Source organism: Balaenoptera borealis (assembly GCF_965194805.1).
Source record: "Balaenoptera borealis genome assembly, chromosome: 21".
Taxonomy (NCBI): domain Eukaryota; kingdom Metazoa; phylum Chordata; class Mammalia; order Artiodactyla; family Balaenopteridae; genus Balaenoptera; species Balaenoptera borealis.
This window is the reverse complement of record NC_138880.1, coordinates 27831100-27848753: the sequence shown is the minus strand read 5'-3', so window position 1 is coordinate 27848753 and position 17654 is coordinate 27831100. Positions and strand designations below refer to the sequence as shown.

At 41.0% G+C, this 17654-nt stretch overlaps 1 long non-coding RNA gene across 3 annotated transcripts; it reads right to left on the bottom strand.

Annotated features, from left to right (window-relative positions):
• Positions 1-272: 272 nt before the first annotated feature.
• Positions 273-16665, bottom strand: LOC309619781. 3 transcript variants are annotated; one of them, XR_014239222.1, is made up of 3 exons: positions 7458-16665; positions 2344-3623; positions 273-1084 (listed from the first exon to the last, which is right to left on the bottom strand). It is a non-coding gene; the product is annotated as an uncharacterized lncRNA (long non-coding RNA). The 3 variants fall into 3 exon arrangements; XR_014239223.1 differs by having other exon boundaries at positions 273-3623; positions 7458-9592; positions 10194-16665; XR_014239224.1 differs by having other exon boundaries at positions 273-3623; positions 7458-15010; positions 15155-16665.
• Between the last annotated feature and the right edge of the window lie 989 nt (positions 16666-17654).

The window sequence follows — 17654 nt, the reverse complement described above, 5'->3', positions numbered from 1 at the left end:
GATTTACAATATAGGAACGGCCTTTCATAGGAAAGTAAACTGTGGCTCTCACAGATGTAAAAATGCTCGACCCCGCTCATAATTAGAGAAATACAAATTAAAAGTACAGTGAGTGGGACTTTTCTGGTGGCGCAGTGGTTAAGAATCCACCTGCCAGTGTAGGGGACACGGATTCGAGCCCTGGTCTGGGAAGATCCCACATGCCGTGGAGCAACTAAGCCCGTGCGCCACAACTACTGAGTCTGCGCTCTAGAGCCCGCGAGCCACAACTACTGAGCCTGCATGCCACAACTACTGAGCCCACACGCCTAGAGCCCGTGCTCCGCAACAAGAGAAGTGACCACAATGAGAAGCCCGTGCACCGCAGCGAAGAGTAGCCCCCGCTCGCCACAACTAGAGAAAGCCCGCGTGCAGCAACGAAGACCCAACGCAGCCAAAAATAAATAAATAAATTTATATATATAAAAAAAGTACAGTGAATGACCATTTCTCACCTTGGTATTGAAGAGAGAAAAGAGTATGATAGGCAAGGGCAGTCCTGAGAGTGTGAACACAGATTTCACCTTTACTCTTGGCTGTGAGATTGTGAGTTGGTGCAACATCAGTGGAAAATTTCTCTTAATATTAAAAATGCTTTTGCTCATGAATTACTATGTTTTTTACTTGTAGCTATAATTGTATGTGTGTCAGTGTCCTCTTTAAAATATATTTATTGCATCTGTTGCATTTAACAGCAAAACCTTAGAAATGGCTCCATGCTCTTCAGCGGGGGAGCGTCAGGAAATGACGGGCATCCACTAAACAGGCACCAAAATGAAGCAGCTCAGCCTGAACTGGCAAAGAACACCTTTGAGGTGCATGTTATGATGGGATAATAGCAAGACATGGGTGACTACATATGGAATCCTAATGCTGGTGTAAAAATAGGAGACATAGTTTCACTGCAGATACAGGAACCTGCACAGCGAATCTCCAAAGGGTGTATAATGAACACGATGGTGAACCTGGAAGGGAAACTGAGTGATGCTGGTGGCTATCCCATGTTTCAGTGAATCTGACTCAACACCAACTTTAAGATGTGCCACTAAAAAGGAAAATCAGGAAAGAACAGCGTGAATTACAATGTCATGAATCTCTGGTTATAAGACATATCCCCATATTTCAACCTCAGACATGTTAAAACGTTAAAAAAAAAAAAAGCACAGTGTAGAATCTATGAAATTCTATACTTTTCACTTTATACCCTTTTAGTCTTTTGAATTTGATATTACCGATTCAAAGTAATATACTAAGATCAGTTAAATCTTATTGTTTATAGTTTGACTCCATTTAAAATGGAATAAATATTATATTTAAAGAGTTAAAAGTGTGCTGGGAATACCAACACAGGGAACGGTCAGAGGGACATAGTACAGTCAAATCACAGAATAACCAATCAGAGAAGATAAAACGAAACTCTCCAAGTGCTGACGCTGCAAAGGAGAATAGGCTAGTGTATTTATTACTGCTAACCATGAGACTGGCATGGCCTTGGTTGGTTACCAAAACAGGAAAATAGTGAAGCATTCTCAAATGTAATACAGACAGTGAGCTGCTTCATTTCAAGAACCTCATTCTGATAAAAAAATATTTCAGAAATAAAGAACAAAATAGTACTCATTTCCTTAAAGTGAAAAGTGTGCAAAAAGACAGAAAAGAAAGGCTTGTGACTCTACAGAACATGGAGTTTATTTGTATAAACCTCCTGCAAAGTAAATAGCGGCACCGCTTCTGGTTTGGAATAATGATTATAATAGATAAGATTTACGGGGCATTTATGATGTGTAATGAACTATTTAAGCTGCTCATACCTATTAACCGATGATTGAGGATCCAGTGTGTAAATAAATCACTCCTCTGTTCATTTTCTTGCAGAGCTACAATCTAGTTAGTTAATTAAAAATAAATGAAAAATTCTAGACCAGAAATGGAAATCTGACTCACGATCCCAGCTTAGTGGTTTAAATGACATTGCAGAGAAATCACTGCCTTCAAAACAGCATTTCGCTATTCACGTGGAGAATTTCCATTATTCATTAGCCGACCTTTTTATTTCATTGTGCACTAATTGGCTGTACAATTTAATTATGCATAAAACTCTAATTGATGATATTAAGGGTGCCCAAATGGCTCTATCAATCAGAAGGAACAAATTGTGATGATTATGTGGTTTTGTTATGTCACACACCAAATAAAGAAGCATATTTCACCATGTTGTATGCATTTTATTCCTAAAGATAATCAGGGTCTCAGAATCATCAAATGAATTATAAATTAAGATTCAGACGTGTGCTGGTCACTCACCTCATGAGCCTAGTAATTAAGCATATATTTCCTCTGTATAATTCAAGGGTCTGTGTCTCCTGATGCTCTCACTCTATTTTAGAAAACATTAAAAAAAAAAACTTAGGAGACTGTTTTGTCTCTCTGATCCACGTCCACAGCTAGCTCTCATTCTCCAGTGGAAGTAAATTGAGCTTAAGGAAATATCTGAACTCTTTATAGCCACTAGGATATCACTGTGTTATTTTCTTGCTGTTTTACTCTTAAGTCGGCTTTTCTTTTTAGTAGAATTATACTTGCCCACAATTCAAAGAGTCGCCAACTTTCACAAGGTACAGCAGCCCCTGTCCTCCCTCCCACTGGCAAACAATTCAACCCTTTTAATAAATTTCTTGGTATCTACCTCTAAAGTGTAAATATTATCCTTTAATTGCTAGTTATTGACTTTCATTTTGTGACAATATTTATTGCATTTTGAGTATGGAAGATGGGGATTTAGCTCACTTTCACCCCTCCTCTTCCCCACAATACTTTCCATTTCTTCTTTTTCCCTTTCTTTTCCATCATAATTTGCTTAGACCAATATTAACTCTTATGTTACTATGACAATGCAAATGCTATTCACAGCCAAGCCCCGTATATCACAAGACTCCTTTTCATTTCCTGAACAATGCTATTGCTTTTAAGATTTGTAAAAAATTAATAAACAGAAACTTCAGTTAAATAGATTTGGGGGGCCAGAAGGGGAACTCTCACACTCTGATGGTAGCAGAGCCCAACCTCTTCTTTCCTGGCAAGGACTTAGCCGATGAAGAGCCATGGGCTCTTTGTTCACTACGGCCCTCCCACCTGCCTTTGCCCCCTGCATAAGAGTGTTCTCCTTCCCGTGCCAGGCAGGGGCTTGCACGTGGCTCGCCATGGTGGCAGACCCCAAAATGCAGTCTCTGAAGATCCCAAATAAACCCATCTTTGCTGGAGAAATATCTGGCATCTATTTGTTTCAGGTCAACAGATTCTAACTTGCCCTCTCCACCCCATATGTACTTATTTATGTAGCCCTATACATTTCCTTTCAATTTGGTATTCTGTCAATTTCCTTCTGTATAACAAACATTGCCCAGAGGTTTCTGACCTGTTTCAATTGGAGCTGGTCTCCCTCGAGGTCTGTTTCACAGATGCTCTCCTGGATTTCTCCACCACCATCCTGAGGGCTACCTCCTCTTTTTTCCTTTATTGGATTCCCAGCTTCTCTCAGTTCAAGCCTTTTTGGAATCCCCTCTGGTTTTGGTAGCATCTACTTCCTGTATCATTCCAAATATAAGCATTTAAGAATTACACTTTTTGAGAGCTGGTTGGCCCAAATTCTCTTTAAATATCATCATACTTCATGAATCCCTGCAACTGCAAGCTTTTCTCGTATTCTTACCAGTCTCACCACTTAATGGTGCCGGGAATCTGAGTCATGGCCCGGCTGGATCACGAAATATTTCTGGCTCTGGGCATAGGTATTCCTACATTCTACTTGCTCCCCACCAGTCCACGCCGCAAGCCTCCATTAAACATTTCTTCCTTACTCACATGCCCAAAGTAGCACCTGCTACCTGAGAGCTCTTCCTCTTGTCACCTGCACCTGCTCTGTCTGTACCAGTGTCTGCCTCAACCCACGTCTACACTTGGTCCTTACCCAAGACCCTTCCTGTCTGCTTCTTTCCACATCAGTTTTCCAATTCCTAAAAGAGCTGGGGTTAAAACGATTAAAGGACCTCAGATGTCATACTCAGAAAATCATTTATTATTTCAATATGTGTTCATTTATTGGTAGTAGTGACAGAGGTCACATTAGATTAACAGCCCATTAAGAACCCTGCCACGCTCATGTATAACAACATACAATTATCAAAATTTCACCATGTTTGGTGAAAACGGTGGCACTCCTGTGCATTTTCCTCAATGTGAAATCAGTATCTTTAAACATTTCTCCCCAAGACCCTGTTTTCTGTATAAACTACTGAAACTATAAACATTATAATGACATGAATGCTAATTTTATTAATTCTGCTTGGTAAAGTGACTTATTACATTTTCTGTTTATTTGGAAATCTTAACATTTCAGATCCTGTTGGTTGATTCTGTTGTTCAGAGCATGTGCAAGTTTGTTGTTTTCTTGTCTAGTAGTTCTATCAGTTGTGGGGAGGGAGATGCTTAAGTCCTCAACTGTAATTGTGAATTTGTCTATTTTTCCTTTCAGCTCTATCAGCTTTTGCTTCATGTATTTTGAGGTTCTGCTGTTTGGGCCATAGACATTTAGGATCATTATGTCTTCCCAGTAGATGACCCTTTTATCATTATGTAATGTCATTCTGTGTCTCTAGTAATTTTCTTTGCTCTGAGGTCTATTTTATCTGATATTATTATAGCCACTTCTTTTTTTAAAACTTCAAAAGGGTGAATACCAAAGAAAAATAGATAAAAATGTACAATAGAATACTGCAGAAAAATTAACCAATGCAAATAAATAGTTAAGGAAATGTCTAATTAAGCAAATGCATAAAATATGAACCAGTTAGTAGTCTAGAACATGCTTACTTGTATATTTCAGTCTAAGACCAATTAGCTATGGATAATTTAACAATAGTTGTTGCCATATGTAAAATTTCAGATTAGATGTAAAAGATATACTATCATTCCATTTTGTCTGTGAGTTTTTTTCTTGATTTAATACTGGTGTACAATAAATAATATAGCTCAATTTTCTAAGTACAGCTTTGACATTTTCTGATTTCAATCAATTGTTTAAGTCTACCTGTTATGCATGCAAAATCCAATGAAAATGGAAATCTTTCCATAGTAAGTGCCAAGGCACATGACATTCTATCAACTAGATATGTAGACATTTGATATCTTCCCTATGAATCCTTAATATTTTAAACTCCATGTTACATACTTTTTTTTGCAGAGGAATTCATTTAGACTTGCGAACTACTTCTCTTTCATTCCGCATCCACAAGGGAAGCAAGGAGATGAAATATTGTAAGTAATTTAACTTTAACTTAACTATAATTGGTTGGCATCTATGGTCTTTCTCAAGTGATGGATCCCAAAATTGTATAATAGAATAAAATATTATCAATATTAATGAGTATCACTTTATCTTGAAGAATGATCAATTATTCAATTATCATATATTTGAACAAAAAAATATATCTAAAAGAGAAATGGGATGCCATCTATAAACCAGTAAGAGTCAAATATTGATAGTAGTAGAAATTTTTAAGTAAAGTTAAATCTTACAAACATGATAGGAGAAACTGACAACTACCCTATGCATGTGAGTTCATCTACTGCATCTCTAAGCTTTTATCAGGTGGAGATTTTAAATCATTTTTGTGTTTCCTTGATCAACAGTGAGAGTAGCCAGTAAAAAATGTGTGTTTGTGTGTATGTTTGTGAAGGGGCTTAAGATATTGACTTACTCCTGGTTGAGAAAGAATGAACACAATTTCCTTAAGACAATATGAAGGTACTTAGACTAAAGTGCAATGTAATGCATGCTAGTAGGGGGAATATATTCTTCAAAATGGGTTTTGTTGGTTTTCTGTGACAAAATGAAGCATCTTGAGTTTTATTGTTATTTAATTGATGGCCAGGTTTAGTGGGCATCTGCTAACTTTTCCAACATGCTTTGTGCCTTTTTGTCCTCCCGATTTCCTTGAGAAAATGCACGCTTCCAGGCCTGCCTGTGGTTCTTGCGGTGTGAACCCAAGTATCTATCCTGCTCACAGAGATAAGGCTGTAACCTAAACCAAAGCAGACCAGGACTCATATGTTGCCATCTTTTCAGCAGTAAAGTGTAGAATAAAGACAGATTGGGAGTGATGACCTCCTCCTTTGGATCACAAGTTTCAGGCTGTGAGGTCAGCCCCTGTCCTCGAAGTCAGAGGATGTTAATCTAACACACAGCAGAAGAGAAAGATATAAAAACATGAAGACAGAGTCCAGACTGCCACGTAAAATCAGTTCTTAGTTGTAGTCCTTAGAAATGATGTATTTTTTCCGTTCTATGCTTGCTACATTCCTCTTTTTTTTTTTAAGCTCAAGCTTCTGTCACTGGCATCCAAAAATCCTGACATACGTACTCAGGGCAGAACCAGGAGTTCCACAACTCCTATGTGGGGAAAGATTGAACTAAAATTAGATGCCCACTTCCTTCCTTCCTTTTTCTCTACTTAAAGTCTACAACATTTGTGGAAAGCCATCAGATGCTTATGTGGCTGAAGGTCAGGATCGCTTTCCTCTTAAGGAATAAGAGCCCCTTGTGTAAAGGTGATGACAACGTCCTAGGGGAAAGGGCAAGGTAATGGGAATATAAAACTTGGTCTCTCCTCAGTGTAGTTATTTTCTGAAGTTAGCTGAGCCTTGAGTTAGGAACTGTGTGTGTCCACTAGCAGCTGGAGTCCTGTATTTGGCAAATCTTAAAAGAAAAAACTCAAAATGTTAAAGGGAAGAATGAGTGCCTCTTCTACCCAACTTGATTTGGGATCAAGAATGACACATGGGACCTTTGGATAGATTGAAACTCAGAACCCCACATGGCTCTCAGCAAGAGCAGAGCAGAGATTCACAGTGTTGGAGCAAATGAAGAGAATCTTGCAGAGAGGCCACAAGGCGAAGCAACTGGATTGCCTGGGAATTGGGTAAAACGTCCACCCTTTAAGATGGGAAAGCAGAGGCAGCAACATTCAGGTTACACAGGAGAGTATCACCTAAAAATTAGATAAAGACTCAGTTGTGCATGGAAGACATAGCTAAAGAGGGTTGAAATCCTTCTCGGAAACTCCCGCCCCCCCGTGGAAGACCTCAGGGCATCTGTGGGGCCCGAAGCGTCTTAGAACACAGCTTGGAAAACACTCACCTCACCCAAAAGCCTAACTGGAAAGATAGTTTTAATTTTGAAAAATTTGTACCTTTAGAGAAGTCAGGTGAACAGCCAAAGTTAACAACTACCTTTGGTCGAATAAAACAACTGCATCTCATGGATACTACCTGTCATGCAGCTCATGTTGAGTTTCGGTTTAAACTCGTACAGACCATTTTGCCTCCAGTTCATCAAATACACAGGAAAATGTTAGACCCACCAAAAAGGAGCTTTGGAAGCTCAGATGTGAGCAGAAGCCTGAAGATACAGCTTGTGGAACAGCCTTTCCTTGAGGTGATTAAATCCATCTGGGTAGAGTGGCGATTTCTAGCTGTCGATGTTGGCAGCTGTCTGGCGAGCAGTGTCCGTTCTTTTCTGGGGTCCAGCGTTCCGTAATGGCCGCTGAAATGCCCGTCCAGAACATCACAGGTTTTTATTAACTCATTACGAGGAATCCCAGTGGTTTTCTGCATAATCAGTTGCATAAACTCATATTACTCTTCAGGAAACTGTGTGTGAATTGTTCCCTGCTCTGGACTCCTGCAGAAAGATGGTCATAATTCTAGCAGAGCCTTTACCAGCCTCTGAGAAATTAATCTGTTTATCTGCTTCCATCCAATTTAGACGCTGTTTTCAGGGAAGAGCAACATTTTATTTGTGTTCCTTTCCCTTTTCCACACTCGGCGCTTGTCACTGGGTAGGTAATGTATATTCAAAACCTAGCTCATTTCTCAAAAGAGAAAAAACTATATATATATTTATAAAATATATACGTATTTAATACATATATGCATGAGTGTCTAATATATATTTTAGAGAAAATACATGGTATAATTATTGTTGTTATTGATTATTTTATCGTGTTATTGTTATAATGAACTGACCACCTTTGAGGCCTGCAAGCTGAGATTTAAAGAGGCCTCACAAGCCATTTAACACCCATTCAACTACTGAGCCCAACCAATACATACGAATTTCTGCTCCAAAATACATTTGGCAAATATTTATTAAGAACACTGTCTGATGAGGCCCTGGACTGGGGTTTGGGAGTCGCAAAGCGGGGGACACCCCTGCCTGCCCTGCCGGGCCCGGGCCTCCCCCGTCCCTGTCTGACTTTGGGAGGAATTCCCACCAGAACTTTGTTAGGGAGGATCTCTCAGGACGGAAATGCTACGGGCTCCACCTCCTCTTACCATGCTGAGGTCCTGGAAGCTTTCATTTTCAGAACGGTGAACTCAGAGGGAAAGACTGGCAGTGGACGGTTTTAGCCCACGGAAATGGCTGCTTTTTCTGAGCCTTGTGAGACGCAGTTGTTCTGGTGAGGACGTAAAGGCTGTTAGCAGATGATTGTGCGCCATTTTGTTCCTTAACAGACTACGTAAGATGTCAGGACGGGTTTTCTGAAGAACAAATCTCAGCCTCCCCATTCCGGCTCAGCCTCTCTCAATTATGTTTTTGAGACTAGAAATAGGATCTAAAACCCCAGTTACCTGAGCTTGTTATTGGTTGTCTGCCCTGTTTGGGTAGCTCATGCCAGGGGTGACAGGAACCACTGCCTCAGACCCAGGGACCAGGTGCCCTCACTTGTTTCCCCAGAAGCCACCGAATTCCATGAGCCCAGCTTGTTACCGTAAATGTCATCACCCATTGGTTTTCTAAGCTAATTTGTCCAAGCAAAGTTCAGTACTTTATAATTGAAGAACTAAACCTCAGCTTTTATTTTACCTTCTAGTTAACTCCAAGTAAGAATAATATTTTAAAAAGAATAGTGCATGTGCATACAAACACACATGCAAAGAGAGAGAAAGCAACTTCTTCACAAATATTTCAGCATAAGCAACATACATATTTTTCCTGGTCTTATTGGACCTTCCAAAGCTTCTCTGAAAAGAACTGCTGGTCCTGATTCTATTAACAGGCTGGAAGGTGATGGAGAGAACTTCTTACTGTCTCTGTTCCCAGGGCTCTCCCTTTCCAGTTTCTACTCCAAACGCACCTAAAAACAATCACTGAAGTTATGCAAGAAAAGTGTAGTATGCATTTTTCCATTAGCAGAAAGTTCCTTTTGAATACACTGTGAGATGCAGATGTTCCCCTCAGCAAACTATCCACACGAAGGACCAGACGTTGCTTTTAGAATGTGAGGCCTTTACCAGGCCTCAAATCATTTAGCCCCCTACAAGCTGCAAGTAAATTGATAAATTAAAATGAATGCAAAAAAACTGAGGTCCAGAAAGTTTAAAGCACAACCCCAGGGCTTCCTTACTTCTCAAGCTGTTCCTCACGTCCAGGAACACTTTCAGAGTTTCGTACATATAAGCCTTTATAATCAGAATTGGGGAAGTTGCCCGGCTTCTGTTTACCAAGTAAAAGAAGAACCAAAAGTCAGTAACAACCACAACAAAAAAACCCACTTCCAAATGTTTCTCCCTGTTCCTCCCCGTCAGCAATCTGGCTTCCTCTTCCTTTGCTGTGACAGAACCCTTCTCTTTTCACCAAACCTTTACAAAATTGAGAAAAGAAGCTGGAAAGCGATGCTTCTGTGATCTCTGGTCTCCAATGTATTCCCACCCCTGGTGGTTCAGAATAGGACTTCCTCACCACGAAGAACGTGGGGAATTCATAGCTCACTGGTTAAGGTCAGATAAATGTCAGATGTTTGTGTGCCCGCCAGCACAGCTGCACAGTGAGACTCATGCCGTAGGTACTGGGACACGAATCGTGGCACCAGGCTAACTATCACTTACAAAGATGCAGCATGCGGGAGCCCTTATCACATGTGTGTGACTGTGTTTGTGAAGAGAACCCTGTTCCCTAACAAATACAAAATGGCATATTTGTAGAACCATGACATAACATGTCCCACCTTGGATAGTTCTGCACATCTTCATTGATTTTATAGATGATTTCATAAAAGAAACACACCTATCGGATCAATCATCTTACATTATCACACCTGTAATCCCAATCATGAAAGGGTATTTTTGTTCCTTTGCTTGTGAGACAGGTTATGACTGTTCCCAGATTCACCTAGCAGGATACACATAGGATGCCAGCCAAGACATGATAAGAGCAATTCTGAAAGAAGAGAAAAAAAATACAAATTTATTAATTTATGTGTTAAAAATTAATAATTTAATACTAATCTCGATGCAGTATATTCCGACAATAAGTAAAAAGAGCCTAACAAGGGTCAGGGATAGACAAATCATTAGGACATATTTTGGATTTCAGAAGTAAACCCACGCAAATGTAAAATTTTAGCAGGTCATAGAGGCAACATTTAAAATTAGATGTAAAATCTGGATTGTTACATAAATAGTGTGGAATTATTGACGAGTCACTTGGGGAAATAAGGCTGGATAAAAATATCCCTGCTCTATTACATATTTGGGTATACAAACAAAACGAAGCACAAAAATAAGAGAAGAATATGTCGATAAATGTGTTTACAAACAACTCTAAATTATGGTCTGCCCAAAGGCTAGGTTCTCACATATCTTCTCTTCACTTCTTTATCTGTCCTTAGTCACTAAGTGTTTTCATGGAATCGCACGGCTTAAAAACAATATTTAATTGGATGACTTCTGAATTTCTATATCTGCTGCTTGTAACTCCCTGAACTATAGAATCCACCTGGACACTCTCTCTCCTGCCTAGATATTTCGTGGACTGCTCATCTCAAGGCTGCGGCCCTCTGCTTCCCTCTGGATTTCTTGGTGTCCCTCACAGACAGAAAGCAATGACATAACAGCCCACTCCTGCGTGGAAAGCATGGCATTTACACCTTCCCTCCTTCCTATGACCTGTATGTGGTCAGGATGCCAGAGTTTCTGAACCAAGGTCAGCCAGGAGCAGCCAGTTTGTGTTAGGGGTGTGTATTCTTTCATTTTCAGCAAAACGCATTCTGATTAATATGTCTTCCCAAACCTGCGCCTCCCCGCGGTCTCTCTAAGCTGAGTAAATGATGCTCCGTTTCCCAAGTCGCTCAGGCCCAAACCCACGTCCTCGTGGCTCTCTACCGGCTCTTCCCTCCGTGCAGACCATCTTCTCTCCTCTAAGCTGAGGCAACTGCCTCCCGTGTGTCTCCCTGCGATGACCCCGCAGGCTGGTCTCCTGTAGGCAGCCAGGGCGATACTTTATGAGGAAATCTCATCCTTCACCCCCTGCTCAAAACTCTCATGACCTTCCCTCAGGCTGAAAATAGCATCTGAGGTTCCTTCCATGACTCACAGGGTTTCACGCACGTCACCTGACCCTGGCCATCCCTGCAAACTCAACTGCACTCATTCTTCACTATGAGCAGCCCTCCTTGGTTTCCCTCAACACAGAGTATAACCTGTCTCCTGCTTGATACATTTTCTGTCCCATCCACCCAAAAACGTTTTCCCCGCATGAGTCACTTGGCCGATTCACTCAAGGCTTTGCTCACGTGTCATGTTGCCAAAGAGCCCTTCTTGATGGCCACAGCCCTAGACTATCTTTCAACTTCTGTTAATAAAGTGAAGTCACAAAGCATCAATTTGTCCTCTCCACCCAACAGGGTTTTGGTTTGAGCAGCCAGAGTTAATTCCTTTTTTTTATTTAATAAATTTATTTATTTATTTTTGGCTGTGTTGGGTCTTCGTTTCTGTGCGAGGGCTTTCTCTAGTTGCGGCGAGCGGGGGCCACTCTTCATCGCGGTGCGTGGGCCTCTCACTGTCGCGGCCTCTCTTGTTGCGGAGCACAGGCTCCAGATGCGCAGGCTCAGTAGTTGTGGCTCACGGGCCCAGTTGCTCCGCGGCATGTGGGATCTTTCCAGACCAGGGCTCGAACCCGTGTCCCCTGCATTGGCAGGCAGACTCTCAACCACTGCGCCACCAGGGAAGCCCGGTAATTCTCAATTGATGAGTAGAGTTACCGTAATTAGAAAAGATGTTTTTGTTCTCTTTTCCTGATTTCACTATTCTAAAGGCAATTTAAGATGTAAGCCAAAGTGATACTTGCTCCTGGATTTGAAGAAGTGCATATGCATTTGAGAACAAACAGGAATTATTAAATCCTCATGCTGTGGAAATAATTAGGTAAATGAGTGAGTTGAAGCTAAACTCTTCCATCGGCTACATGATTGCTTTTTGTTGCTATTGGGTATAGGCAGGATCAAGTAAAGCCTGTTCATTCTTTATTTTGATCCTTTCCTCCTAAAAAATTCTAAATATATAATGTCTCAACAATGGTACAAACTGTGTGCTCTTGACTAGACGCACACAAGACAGGACCCGGTGTTGGCACAGGGAGGAAGGTGCGGGGTGACACACTGGAGCCTCACTTACTAACACCTACGCTTTGGAATTGGTCCAATATCTATAGTACCTGCATAATTGAATCTGATCATTTTCAGTAGCAACTTTGAAAAATTCTTTTAGAAAAACGACTTCAGATGGGACTGTGGTTAAAATGCATTATCTGCTTCCATGTCTGCTCTCCAGGAGTACCGCAGGGAGTCATGAGGGGCATGTGGATGGTCCTGAAGCTCAGGTGGCCTCCAATGAGCCTCTGCCCATGGCCAGTTCCCGCGGGTCTTCTGTCCCTGATCACTCCCTTCCAGATATTTGTCCAAAGTGTTTGACTGGGCTCTTGAAAGAAAGATCCTTTATTTTCATTATTTTAGTTTTAGAATTTGGCACAGTTCCTGGCATACATACATTATTTTAATTGTTAATTGAACTAAATTAGTATTCATATTATTATTAATTCAATTGTTTTAATTGAATTAATTATTATCTAGAAAGGACTCACTTCCACCTACAAAACATATTTAGAATATATAATATATATCATATATGTATAACATTTTTAAAAATCATATATAGAAAGCATATATTATACACACACACACACACACACACACACACACAGGTTATACCAAAAGTCGTAATTCACATAAAATTCTAAGCCTACTGGCCTTTGGCTTTGGAGTGAAACAAATATTCTCTGTGACAATGAGTGCATGGTCTTCATTTTTAAAATAGACACAGGCACGCACACACACACACACACACGTTTTCTGTACTAACTCTCTATTCCTGGGAAACAAGAGAAAGGTTAGAGAAGACTGACTTCTAATAAATGGAATATATTATAATTATATTTTATAAGTAATGATAACACATTTTTATCATAAAATATCTATTATGTAGTATCTATTTTTTAAATAATTTACCCAACGAAGTCATATTTAAATCCCCAGAAGTAAATATGTTTCTGAGGTTGTTTTCAAGCAGCTGGGGCTCAGGACAGTGGAAATCATCCAACCCAACGATACGTTACCAAAGAATAACAATAGTTATTGCTGAAAACAATTCTTAATTATAAACCAAGAGCAAAGTTTTATACTGTATTTTGTTTCCAAGCTTAGGAATTTGCAGAGCTTCTAAAACTCCAATGTGCCTCGTGCCTCCACAGGGGGGTGGGATCCACCATGTTCCCCTCACTGACCAGACGATGGCATCCTTCTCACAGAGCGCCTCCCGGGACCGGCGTTAAAAAGCACACTTCAGGAGACTCTGATTTGGACAAATCCAGTCATTTACTGATAAAGAAAATGAAACCAAGAGAGACACCACCAAGGGGGGAAAGTGGTGGTGGGATGAACTGGGAGATTGGGATCGACATATATACACTAACACGTATAAAATAGATAACTAATAAGAACCTGCCATATAAAAAATAAATTAAAAACAGAAAAAATGTTTCAAAGCCACATCACTAGAACTGAAGGAAATACAAATTGTTTTCTTCTCTTTAGTGATCCTTTCACTATAGCATTTCAGTGTAAAATATGTATTACATATATGTATATATATTTATATACATATACATTTATTTACAATACATTTATATCTATATATTTATAAAGTTATAAATATACATACACAGAAATGTTCTAACTTACTGTTTCTTTAGGACAAGCAACAATCAGAACAATATGGTTATAATCAATAATCTTACCTTCCCTAGAAAAGCTCTAATATACTTTTTGAACTAATTGTACCTTAATTCATAATTTAAAATTACATACATAGTTTATAAAGACTGCCAACATTGTTTATCTTATGTTGTCAATAACATAATTTGAGAGAAAGAATTACGTTAGTAACTTATATAGTTATTGATTTTAAGAATAGATTCCTAAAGCAAGTGATAGGTAATGAGCAGAAACTTTGGGGGAAAAGTGAGGGTAAACTGTGCATACTTAAAAAGTACTTAGCACTGTAATTTAGGTTCAAAGTCTGCCACTAAGTCAAATAAAAATCAAGCTTTCATTGTCAGAATATGGTTACTTCCATGGCAAGTCCGTGTTAAGTATACTGGAGAAAAGCGTGGGCACAAAAACGACCACTGTGAGGTCACCAATGAAAGCATCACAAGGAATCTGCTCTCGATGCTACATGGACAAGCAGAGGCTGGGACGAGGCCGAGAGGCAATTCACACCTGGAGCAGGTGTGTCATTACGTGGTACCGTACCCTGCCTGCCGGGCCTCGCTGAATTATAACTTGTAATTCTTACCTAACAGGAAACAGCCAAACACTGCATTTTATTTAACTCCGTGTGAACTCAGCCTAAGTCTCAGGGGTTCTGTGATGTCAGGTGACAACAGCCCAATAAGGCTTGGCCCGGAAACCCTCTCAGGGATGCTGTGTGATAACAGTACCTGCTCAGACGATTTCAAGTAAAGCTCCATTCTCTACAGGAAAGTCCCTTTTCCTATGTCACAGATTCTCATTTTATTCTTCAAAACAAAAACATTTAGTGTTAATAAATATTAGTGTACTTAGCATTCTTAAATAAATTATGTGCATAATTGATAAACGATATATTAATGTCAACACAATCCATTCTAAAGCTTAAAATAGTAAGTTCAGACTTTGAGTACCTGTTGGGTTGTTTCGGGACCAACTACCCAATGACAAGGGGGAGACTCTCAAACAAAATGTCGTCTCCTTTCTCTGAACTTTCAAGGTTCCACGATAATGTTCCAGAAGGACATCATGATGCTGCCGTTACCATGTCCACGTGGTCTTTCCCTCCAGTTCCTCTCTGGCTTCCTCACCTCACTGTATTCACCAGCATAGCTTGGGCTTCCAAAGATGTAAAGAAAAGTATATGCTTGATGTCCCTGAGTAGAAAAGCTTGCAATTTAAAATCAATTGTTTTCTTTCCTTTTTTAGACAAGCTTCTCCTTTAGTAACCTAATGTTATTAGGGTACACATCTCCTCAATAGGCATCATCTTAAAGGGTTATATTATGATAAGTAAATGTTTCACCTCATAAGGTCTCATATAGTGAGGAAAGAATTGATAGATTATGGAAGAAAGAATGAGAGAGAGAGGATGAAAGGAAGGAAGGAGGGAGGAAATAGAAAAAAGCATGTAGTTACCAACTTTGGGAAAGAGTCAGATGAGAAAAAGACAAAAAAAAGAGGAATGACTCACATCTTGAGTCTGCACAAATGTGGAGCTGACATTATTTACAATGAAAGCCAGAGATGATGGCTTTAGGATAGAGGCTGAAAGAGTTGACGAGCATTCTGTAAACACAACAAGTAATTTACCAGTCTAAAATAATAGTGTTCCTGGAATATCTATGACTATCAAGCAGTGCGTTATCATTTGGAGAATCCAGAAGTCACTGGGTCCAATAAGGCTCTAGAGTCTTCTTTTCAAAGGCCAGTTCTCACAGGGCTGTGGGTCTCTGGAAGTGCCAAGTGGAATGAATAGCACTTGAAGTCCTCTAATTGGGTCCTCAATCCAAAAGTCGTCAATTAGCATATGAAGTACTTTAATAGGAACCAGCACCTTAAAGGTTGGTCACTTAGCATCTAATGTGTCCTTACTGAAATTTAACCAGATGGCAGATTATCATAAAGGCTGTGAGAATTTTTCTGTTATTGGTGAAATGAGTGGTGTTACGAATGCTGATTAGGAATAATGTCCAGACCCTGGCAGTCCAGCAGGCCAGAGCCCTTGGAGCAGCACCTGGGTCTAGAGGTCCAGTGGTCCGAAGTCGACTTCCATCACAGCACTGACTTCAAGAGTCCCGGTTTTGTCATTGTCACAACATCTGCTTCCAGCCTTCCTAGGACACAGAGTGGGACCTCTCCCAAGCGCAAGGCAGATTCTGGACTGTTTTTGCCTGGTTGTGTCACACCCCCCGTTGCCATCACTCCATCTATTTAATGATCCCCCTCTGGTCCTTCCCACACACTGTTTACACGCCAGGCGCATCTTTAGGGATGGTCTGGATTCTCATTCTGTGTGTAGGAAAGAGACTTTCACAACATAAATCTCAACATTCAGGCACAATGATGTGTAGGAATTTCTGGCCATGCCCCATAACTGGGGCAGGGAGACCAGAGAGGGGACCCCAGGGTGGGGTGGGCTGGATACTCACCCTCTGCACGGGGACCCCCAGGGAAGAGTAGCACCGAGGGGAGGGGAGGCAGGAAAGACGTTGTCAAGACAGGGCAGCTCCACGGCCGACCTCGCCCTGAGCATCTTTGAGCTTCTCTCCTGCCATCTGCCTGTCACGCGACTGGCACGGGGGCAGTTCCGGGAGCCCAGGGGTGTCAGTGTCACTCATCCTCTGCCCCCTGCTGCGTTCTTTCTCACTTCTCCTCTACTTGCTCCTGTTCTCTTCCCTCTGTGATAAAAGGAAAAGGAAAAGGTAATAACAATGAGCCACGCTTGCAAAGGAGTACACTTTGTTCTTCTTTCTCTTGGACTAATAAGATGCCTGATGACGTAGAAAATTTTGAAGTATAGCTTCCCCTCTGAGATCTGTATTTGGAGGCTACAAGCCTACGTAGAGCAGACTTTTCGTTAATTATGGGATGATTCCTGTGCAAAGGAAAGGAGGCCTGGCCTCCGTGGTCCTGGGGGAAGGATGATACTTTGAGCCTTTCGGGTCTGATGACCGTGCTCTTTCCCGGTGTCCTTCGGTGAGTACACACCCCGGGGTGGGCGGGAGAGGAAGCACCCTCCCTGTGTGTCTCCTTTACACAGCACTTCTGGCACCAGAGGTGTGGGTTTTCCCACACCAAGCAATTCTGCAACACCAGCTGGGCAGCCTACGGTTTAACTCAATTCTCACTCCATCTCCTTGGCGTTAGCCTCTGACCCCACAGGTTAAGGGCTCAGTCCCACAAGACGCCCGCCCCCCATCCCTTCAGATGCCAATCACGAGTCCAGGTTGTCACCTGTGCTTCTAACCGATTGGCCAGAGGTCGGATGTTCCGATGTCCCTCCTCAGGTTTGATTAATTTGCTAGAGCAGCTTACAGAACTCGGAAGCCTTTTACGTCCTAGATCATCGGTTGACTCTACGAGAATAGAACCAGGAGCAGTGATGGAAGAGATGCACAGGGCAGGGTAAGC